Here is a 10,797-nt window from a genome sequence, read left to right as displayed (position 1 = left end):
TGTGTTCAACCATTATTTTTAAAGAATAGGCTTGTTTAAAGGTTGTTTAAAGTGCCGTGTGAACGAGTTTAATGTGCTGATCGTGGACCGATTGAGATGCAGCTTTTGGATGAACTGAGATAGTTCATTTGTAATTCTGATCTTGGCACTGTGAAACGATAGGTATTTGTTTGAAATTCTGGTTGATTGATTATATATCCGACCGTTCATGTTTTAAGCAAAAGGCCAGCTTCAACGCTCGGTCAACCTTTTATTTGTAATTAAAGACGAGCTAGTGACTAGGTCCACTCAGCATCTTGTGCAAACAATTCAGAATTTTTTTCGATACGCTATCAAAAGTCGCATAAATCGGTTAATTTCTGTATTCAAGCCAGAGTTACCTCTGAGACTTGTACGGCCCGTTTTCTTTTTAGTTGATTCTGTCATAAATAAATTAGACGGACAGAGAATAGTTAATTTATTTGAAGTAATTGATAATCATAAATAAATTAGACGGATAGAGAATAATTAATTTGTTGAAGTAATGAATAAATGTGTAAACCTTCTTTGATTTAAACATTATCGCGCTGACTCAGACTGTGAAGACACAGGAGACGAGCAAAATCGGGGACGAGCAAAATCGGGGACGAGCAGAAGCAGGGATAAAAATAGCATAGCTCAAGCAAGGACGCACATTCTCTAGCGCGACAGTAGCGCTAGAGAAAAGGGCACATCTGAACCCATAGTGATAATTTAGACAAACGAGTAGAATAAACTAAATTAAATTGTATTAATAATAGTGTTTTAACACCAAAAATATTAATACAGTACCGACGGCAGCGGAGATTTGGAGTAGAGACCGTCTATTGCTCAAAGGTGAGATGGAAAAAATCTCTGATAAATGGGAAGAAAGGACAGAAGGATCAGGCACTATATGGCCCATGGGAGGGACTTTTGATACAGTAATGTATAGGGACATGGAGGTATTAATAAGGAACTACAAAGATAACAGAAACGGAAAAAAGGCCTTAGCAAAGAGGGACAGGGAAAAGTTAATACTAGCTTTGTTCCTAGAGGAAGGAGAGAGATGGCGAACATTACAGAGAGTGGCGGGAGAAATAATAGCTAATAACAAGAAGGCTCAACCATTGCCTCTGAAGGTTGAGCCACCGCTGTACAAACCAGTATCATTGTACCCATTGGTAATTGGCACGGTAAAAATTAAAGGGGAAGTCACACTAAATGAAGAAGATAAGAAATGCAACCCAGGGACAGAGGGGCCTGTCTGCAGTAAAGCGTTACAAAGCCTCCCGGCACTTGAGTTACATGAGAAGCATAGATCGCATGAGGAGAGAAGAGCACCCAACACATCATCAGGAAATTTTCCTATTCCAGTTGACAGCAGGCATTCTCTCCCCCAGTACAACTGCCTCAGAGCCAACTGTCACCTACTCCACCTTCCACACATGTACACATCCATAATTATGGGAACCCCACAAATGGAAATAGGCAGAATCAGTATAAGGGACCCCAAGGACGGTATAAAAACATAAAACCTATAAAAACCTAGGACAACGCAGAGGTCCTTTAATATGTTATGGGTGCAACCAGGAAGGACATACTAAGAATGATTGTTTGATTAACCCTTTTCCACCACAGCAAACACAGGGTAATAGCAACCAGGGACAGGCGGGTCCCTTCATGGGTCAGGGATACTAGGGGTGCCCAGAGAATCCACAGGGGGAGGGTCAGCTTGTAGCAATCACAAAACAGGCTGATGAGGAACCAATACTGCAGGTTCTGATAAATGACAGAGGCACGCCAATCATGGCCGACACAGGAGCCACTTAAACTTGCGTAGGTTCAAAACATGCCTCTCACCTCCCCATGGCAGGAAAATTCACCAAAACTGTAGGATTCTCGGGACACATGCAGTTAATACCTATGACAGCTCCAAGGATTACAATCGGAGAATTCTTATTTTAAGGTGTATATGTGAGTGAGTGAGTGAGTGAGTGAGTGAGTGAGTGAGTGAGTGAGTGAGTGAGTGAGTGAGTGAGTGAGTGAGTGAGTGAGTGAGTGAGTGAGTGAGTGAGTGAGTGAGTGAGAGAGAGAGAGAGCGAGCAGGAACGCGAGTAAGAGGAAAAACCGTCGGTGGGGGCTGGACAGAGAGAAAGAGACTGAATTTGCATTGTACTGAATAGATTATTTGTGCGCTTGGATGTACTCTGTAATTGGTCCCGGAATGTAACCTATGTCCACTGTCTTAGAAAAAATGTAGAACCACCACTGGGATTGGTGATTCTGTGGTTCTTGGAGACTCTCCATCGCGTCGAAGCGCCATGTGGTATAGATCATTACATCTTGGTACACAGAGCACTGGTGAGACAACGGGTTGGATAAGAAGGTGTTTGAAGAAGGGAAAGGAATGTAAGGAACGTAGAGAGGGCGGTTGGGGACCGACCCAGAGATAACAAGTCAGGGGAGAGCCCTGGGGTATTCAAGGGGTCAAGGGGTTTAATGGCGCCAGGGTAAACACAGATGCACCCATCAAAAGAGGAGCTGACCCAACCCATGGACTCTGCGGGAGCGCGGTGGATAGGTGGATGTTGTTTTCCTTAGAGATTACGATAGTAACAGACATTTTATTAAAAGTGATCTTATAATTTAGAAAAACAATCGGCAATACATAAAACTAGACTAAATAAGTACGATAAAATGTTATCCATAAATAAGTAAAATAAAATAAAAAAGGACGTGTGTGTGAGCCTGTTCTCGTGTGTGTGTCAGGGCCGCCGAGGTAGTGGAGAATCCTCTCCTAGTCAGAGTGATGGAATACACAAGGGGATACTGAAAGCATACTTCAGATAAAACAATATGGTTAATTAGAAAATGGAAACAATTTATCGATTCAGTGTTGAATAAACTAGATAAGGACAACATAGAGGGTTTGGGTTGGGTACATAGTAGTGAATCAAAATGTGGAAAACACTAAATGCAAGCAATAGGTAGAATAAAAGGTTAAATTAGGTTGTCCAATTTAAATGGATAGTGTAGGGCAATCGGGTAGAATCAGGAAGGGAATTATGATTTTGAGTAACGGTTAAGACGGAAGTGAGTCGCACAATATTGAAATGCAAGTTTTAATATTGTGATTTTGGTTTTCTTTCACATCTCCCTAGTTAAGGACAATAGGTGGATTGACGCTACATCTGCTGGGAAGGAGTCCTACATGCTATGTTCTCAATTTTGGTTCAGAGGTAGTGGGTTTGCCTTTCAAATGCCACTACTGCTGCTGCAACACTTTTGTAATTTTACTAATTGATAATACGATATTTTTAACTCTGATAAATTACCTTTAAATTCACCCCATCATACGCCCCCTCGCACACTCAGTGTAAAGTAGTTGTTATTGTTGTTATAGTCGCCCTGATGTGTATCCATTACGCACACACTTGGCTGCATGGGCAGATGGGACTGAAGACTGTCTCCATCCCTCCACTTTGCAATCTATACTACCTTATGGGTGGAGATTGATTGTATCCCAGGCACGGCATCCTGCAATAAGCCAGTATGGAAGGCTGGTGAACCAACAACGGGTAAGATCCCACCTTGAAGCCCGGGACAACCTAAAACAGGCACAGTCACGATTACTTGGCACAGTCACTGTGAGCACTGGCTCACTTGATCAGGAAGCGACGAACTGCAACCATCATAGGAAGAGCCGGCTGATGAAAGGTGGAGGGGGAACAGGAGTCAGATATGTCAGCTCTGGCAGCAGAGGTGGTGGTCTTGGAACGGGGCATGTCGCGTTTTATTTTATTTTATTTTATTTTACCTTTGTGGTATAGAAGCCCACTAACGCATGTACGTTTTTGGTTTAGTGCATGACTTTGGGAACAGCGTGGTTTCAGGCGGCTGATGGTAAACCCACCTATATCGGCTTTGGTTTTGTATATACTGGTTGTGATTTCCCTTCCCAATAGATAGGTTTTAGTTTACAGATGGTTAAAGTTAGACGTTTCAACGTTGGTTGCACCAACGGCGTTATTAGGTTTGCTTATCATTTCATGCGCATGGTTTTGACCATTGCCCAAGGGGGGAGGTATTGAGGAGAATTAGAAAACAAGGTTTTTCTTCACCATACTTGTTGCAAACAATGATTGACAACCAGCTAAATGAGTGGGAAATATTTGACAAAACAATGTAAGAAAAACAATCAATACACCAATGGGACACATTCCCAAAACACTTTGACATTTGGTCATGGACTATGTTGACATGTTATGCATGTAGTTATCATTGACAGGTTCAGCAGATGGGTAGAAGCTGTCCCATCAAGTGCGGCTACAGTAATCAAGTTTCTGACTAGAGAAGTCATGCCAAGGTTTGGAATTCCATCACAAAATAGCTCAAGACGATAGGCAGCGTTTATTCAGAAAACACTCAAACAAGTCATTTAACATCTGCATGTCAAATAAAGACTAGGTCGTGTCTGCAATTAAATTAACTAAATTAAAGTACTAAATTGAATTGGATTAATGCACTACGACTGACACTAATGAGTTATAGCATGCAAACTAACAGAACGACGCATCTAACCCCACATGAAATGCTTAAGGGTCGACCCATGCCTTCACCTAACATTTGAGGGTCCCAAAAGGGACTTCCATTAGAGTAATAAAATTAAGGAAAATATGTTTGAACAACTAACTGCTGTACATAAGTTTGTAATTCCAGCGAAAGCAGCACAGAGTTCCAGAGTTGGAGGAGGAACCACCAAGAGGGGTGGAGCCAGGTGACCAAGTGTACCTGAGGGTGTTGGAGAAAGTGGAACGAGCCCAGGAGAGAACGACCATACAAAGTCACCAACGCAACACCAACAGCCAACCAGGTGGAAGGATGTGCCACGAGGCATCATCTCAACCACTGCACAAAAGCCGAGCCAGGAGCAACAGCCACATGATGATGCTGAAAATGGGGAGCCTGTTCCTGATCCTCTAAGGGTTCTGCCAGATTCCGCTGGCCCAAGGACAGATCCCGAGGAAGGATGAAACCATGGAGACAACACAGACCTGGATGAGCCAGGAATCAGGGGCGGATACTGAAGGAAGCCTGAGAGAAACACAGGACAATCCGGCCCCAACTCATTTAGGAATAGTTAATAAGGAAGAGAGAATAGTCCTATATGCTCAGATACCACCGCAAAAACCAAGTTAATGAATTTGTGTTTACTGTTATGTCAGGTAACCAATCATTATGTACATTAAATTTCCACCAGAATAATGAATAAGCTCAGAGGAAAAGTCAGTGTGAAGTACATATTCAACCTAAACCAATGAAATGGCGTTTAACAGTAAAGTCAGGAAAAACATGGGATTATAACAGCGAGTATAAATTAAATATGAGAGGATATATGCTTCTTATGGTAGTGTCAGAAAGAACATTCAATATGTCGTAAATACTAAATATGATTTTGAATTCTTAAAAGAACGGACACAGCAGGAATATGATCCAGAGGTCAATTTAAATAGAACACGAACAGAAGGTATCCCATATCAGAAAAAGTATGTTATATGTTCAATGAAATGTTTTCTGCTGTTAGGATCGAGTCACCATAACAAATATCTTGAAGAGTCGAATGACTGGGAGAGGAAGCTCTATGGGGAGATAGATTGGAGTGAAACTAGAGAGGAGACCGGAATGTGAGAATCGGACATCAGAAGGAGGTCTTAGCTCATACTGGTGACCTCTCTGTGAGCTACAGCCGCTGCGGACAGCATGAACAAATGGACATTGGACTAACGGGTTCCAGGGCCTGGTGCTGCGAACAGGAGCAGCAACCACAATGCCCAAACCCCCAACATTTATACAGCATACCGATACATGAAGACAGTGGTGTAGTCTATTTTATTGTAGTGGGTATACTGTGATGATTCCCTCCCAGCCTCGTACAAACCCGTCCGACCGGGAAGTGTACGTGTGTGGCGCTTATGGGGTGTCGCACCACACTCACCAACGCAGGGGTCTACAACCCGCTGATTTAAGAGTATAACGATTATCAACAATCATGGAAAGCTGAGTAGGTTTATCAGTTTTAATAACAGTATGAACAAATAGAACACAAAAATGACAAGTTGTCCTTTGTATATCTATAGTAGCAATAGCACATGCTAAACAAGGACAAAATCTACTCAAAATAATTTAATGAACTGTTTACATCCATGGCTAACCAGTGCATGAGAAGGAGATGACAGGAGACTAATGTTTCACTCTTTCAATTGCTCTAATTTGAGCTCTTACTGTTGTTATCTAACATACCATACAGTAATTGAATTGTGTAAAAGTGTGAAATTACTGCACCTTAAAAATGACCATGAATTAGCTATACTCTCATTTGCATAGTGATTAACATTATGAATTTCAATTGTGCATACCAACTGTATGTTGGCTGACATTTACCTATAACTTTTTTCCCCTCCACTCTAACCAAGGATGCCTGTTTTTAAATTCCCTAGCCTGACACCCAGTCTGAAAGGCTGGCCAGGGGTTCTCATCTAAAAGTAACAAGGAGATATAAAGTGGGATTAAAACATTGTCTTCTGTTGACTACTTATTATGTGGTTTACACATTAATATTGGAGGACTGGACACACACACACACACACACACACACACACACACACACACACACACACACACACACACACGCACACACACGCACGCACACACACGCGAGAAGGAGGGGCTCGGCCCGCCAACTAACGTGCAGAGATGCAGGGGCAGCTTCGCGCTTCGTAACAGAGACAGGGCAGAGCGCGAGCGCGCAGCGGGAATTTTATGAATGGTGAATGTAGGAGATAACTTCCCCTGCTTAAAGTATTTTATTGCAGTTATACCCAACCGATATTTCCGAAAAATAAATACAGAAGTCAAAGATCTGTCACAAGACGATTGATACGTATCCGTGCACATTTTTAAGTGGGTATACGCAAATCCTGGTGCGTTCCTAGTGGGTATACGGCGTATACCTGCGTATCACGTAGACTACACCACTGCATGAAGATAATCAGAGCTATCCAAATCTATGAAAGCTTGCGGACAATCTTAATTTTTAATTTGTATTATTTTTTACTTATTTTTTTAAATATTATTTTTTGAGTTTTATATTTATGTGTCATACATTCTGAAATGCTAATTTTCAATGCATGCTGAACATACTATGTTATGATTACTATGTGTGAATTCTAGTTAGACATTTGATAGGATTATATGCTGAATATGGAACATTGTGTTGTTATGATTTAGAAGGGTGTATGGTTCTGTATGAATGAATTGCAGGGATCAAAATGTTAATAGGATGTACCACATTTGATCACCACTTTTTTGCCTTAAACAACAGGTTGAAATTCCTGAGAATTATGCAGGTTGAAAGCCCTGAACATGCTTAAAGGTTTTTAACGATGATCAAATGTAGTGCAAAATCTGACCTGAACGACTGTTATGTTTTTGTTGTGATCTTAGCGGTCACAAAAGGGGGGATGTGTGGTAGAAATTAATGATTATATTCTATGATAAACCATGATTATTATTAGGCCTGTATATCTAATGGTAGAGAACATTTAAAGCGTCTCTGGGTTCTGATCCAGGGCCTGGGAGTCTTGGGTCAGAGCATATTTTGGACCCCCCACCCCAGGAGCAGGAAGCTACGGGGTCAATGCGTGCTGACCTCAGCCTGGTGTCCTAAATTATCCCGGTGACCATTTGGTTAGACAAATTTATGATTGATTGTGGGCGGACACCTCAAAGAAGAAACTGCTGTGTGTGTGTGTATAAGAGGACGCTGGAATCTGTTAAACCGACAGTGCTTTGCAAATCACTCGGCTCTTGTCCTTGTTGTTCTTGTCTTTTTAACGATAAAGTCTTTTGTCAATACTTGCTCCGGACCCCTCAATTTCTTTTCCTCTCTCTTAAGTTAGTCGAAGTGTTTATATCACGGTTGTAATTTGCTACAACACTAGCATGCTATGCTATGCAGAAGACGTGTGTTTATCGTAGGAAAAAGTGTGTAGGGTAAGGTTACATTGAGTCCAATCGCAATTCGCAATATTCCGATGACATTCCCAACATTGCTCAACTTAATCTGAATTAGCCATAATCGCTGCTTCTGACAGACAATTCATTCAGAGGAACTGTATGAGTAAAGAGATAAAAGGCATGTCCATGCATTTATATGATATGCATTTAGCATATCATGATTAGGCTGTACTGTGTCTATCTGCGAATATTAACAGTTTTTTGTTTTGTTTTTTGGAGAAACACAGCTTCTGATGCCCACTTGTAAGTCAATGTTGTCAAATCAATTTATGGTTCAATGGAGCAAGGTAAGTGAATCCAGTCCAGGTAAGTCTACATTTTAACAATCTAAATCATCTGCAATCTGGGTGAGTCCACACAATTCTGTATAATGTATGGAAAAGTTTATTTATGCATTGCAAAATTGAAAAGCGACAGTTTCTGTTGATGTACACCTTGGAGACTGTCAAAGGTGAGTTAACTTGATTCTCTCCCAATGGAGGGAACAGCATGGGTTGTCAATATTCAGTGAATGCAGTTTGTGATTGATGCATTATATTACATTATTTAGGCATGTACATTTTTTCAATCAGTGTAACCAATGTATTTGTCCCACACTGAATTCAGTGTGTAAAGTGTAAAGGTGCTCATGTGAGGAATCTTAAAAAAGCTAAATATGGCTAAAATATGGTCTACATCCATACATAATGAATACAAATAATGAATTGTATACAAAAAAACTATGAATGATGCTCAAGAATATTTAACAAATTATAAGAGTTTAGACCTCTTCATTTTGCGAATCATTGCCGCCTTAATCAATGCAGTCGAGGTTGATCAATGCAGCAGCTGAGCACTTGACCTACGTAACGTCTTGCCCAACGTAACGTATATATATATATATATATATATATATATATATATATATATATATATATATATATATATGCATATATATGTGGCAGACGGCAGGGAGGAGTGAGGGGAGTGGTAGGTCGGGCAACCTGCTGGCTCCACCCCCAAGCCTTACATGGACTTCCTCACTTTAACGAGGCGAGCCTGGGGATCATTAAGCAGGGGTGCTTGGGCTTAAAAGAGCTAGCAAACGACAGACAGGGGGAACTGGAGCTAGAGCTGGTGCTAGGGCTAGGGCTAGCACAGGACAGCACAGGACAGCACAGGACAGCACAGGACAGCACAGGACAGCACAGGACAGGACAGGACAGGACAGGACAGGACAGGACAGGACAGGCAGGATCTGTGTGATCGCCTGGAAGCACGGACGGCCTAAGGGAAACAGATAGGTGGAAGGTGTTGGACTGTATCATAGAAGAGGTGGACGACCCTTTTCCCACCCTGGTTTTGGTTTACTAATTAAATAAACCATTCTGCACTGGAACTGCTCTCTGTGTTGTGTCATTTTGTCTATTCAACTTGGTAGCGTGGAAACCCCACACCCACTGGCCCGCTACTATATATATATATATATATATATATATATATATATATATATATATATATATAAAAAGGTGACCAAGCTTTTGGGGGGGCCGAGTCGTTAGGACTAGCAAACGCGTCGTGCTGCATTGCTGCTGTTAACACACTAGAGGGAGACAGGCTCACATTAGACTATATTGCATAGAGCAACAGTGACACGTATAGCATCTTCACCTCTGACCTCCAGAGTATCATGGAGCCATTACAAGGTTACACAAAAAATGTACGCACGCACACCCAAACACACACATCAAACGTAGTGACGTAGGTTACTATAGCTCATTCTATGATAATGCGTGGATATTGAGTGATTCCTGGACAACTTTTAAGGTGCTGAAAATGTTACTTGAATAAGACAAAACATTTCTGCATTTTTAGCAAAGCTTTGCGCTTTTCATTCAGCTGTCACTTTATTTGTTTCCAACCATTTACATTCCATTTACATTCTCTTAAATGGTGTGCATGTTTACATTGATTACTCCATTTAGACTTTTGAACTTTTGTTCAAATCCCTTCACTTGATTTAAGCCATTTAACATTTCTTTACGTCTTAAACTGTCTTTATTAACACATATTTTCAACCTCACTTTGTACAACAGCACTCATCGCATTTCCTGCAGGACATGCATTTTCTAGTATTATTGTTGCTATTACAAGACTCTCCTCCCCCAATCTCTCATCCTTCTCCTCCCACCTGCTCTCTCCAGCGCCCTCTCCCCCCCCCCCCCCCCGTAAGTGTGATAAAAGACTGATCTGTTTTGTGTATCGATCATCCACCTTGCTTGCAGCCGGTGCTACAAGTCAACTTTTACTTGCACTGCGGTACGTGAATAAAAGTTGCTTTTGATAACATGTAGAGTTCTAACAGTTTCGTATTGGAGACAAACCTTCTCCAAAAGAGTGCTAACTTGTTGAAATGACGGAGCCCAAGCTCGACTTCTCTAGTCTCTAAAGATTGAGTGTTGAATCCATCACCTGCAAGATTATCATTGGAAAATGCCACAGATTGGCCTTTCGTAACCCGTTGAGATCAAAAGTAACAAGGCTTCCCCGTTCCTTTTACCTGACAGTAGTGACAGTCTGCGTCACTCCCTGCGATGGTTGGGTCACGTTTCCTTAGTGGGACTTGAATGAATGAATGAATGAATGAATGAATGAATGAATGAATGAATGAATGATCTTTATTGTCAAAGTACAGGTACAGGTACAGGTAAATCGAAATTTGGGAGAGCTCACCCCTGGTGC

Source organism: Gadus morhua, chromosome 17 (genome assembly GCF_902167405.1).
Source record: "Gadus morhua chromosome 17, gadMor3.0, whole genome shotgun sequence".
NCBI classification, from domain to species: Eukaryota; Metazoa; Chordata; class Actinopteri; order Gadiformes; family Gadidae; genus Gadus; species Gadus morhua.
The sequence above is the reverse complement of the archived record's forward strand: the minus strand, read 5'-3'. Positions refer to the sequence as shown.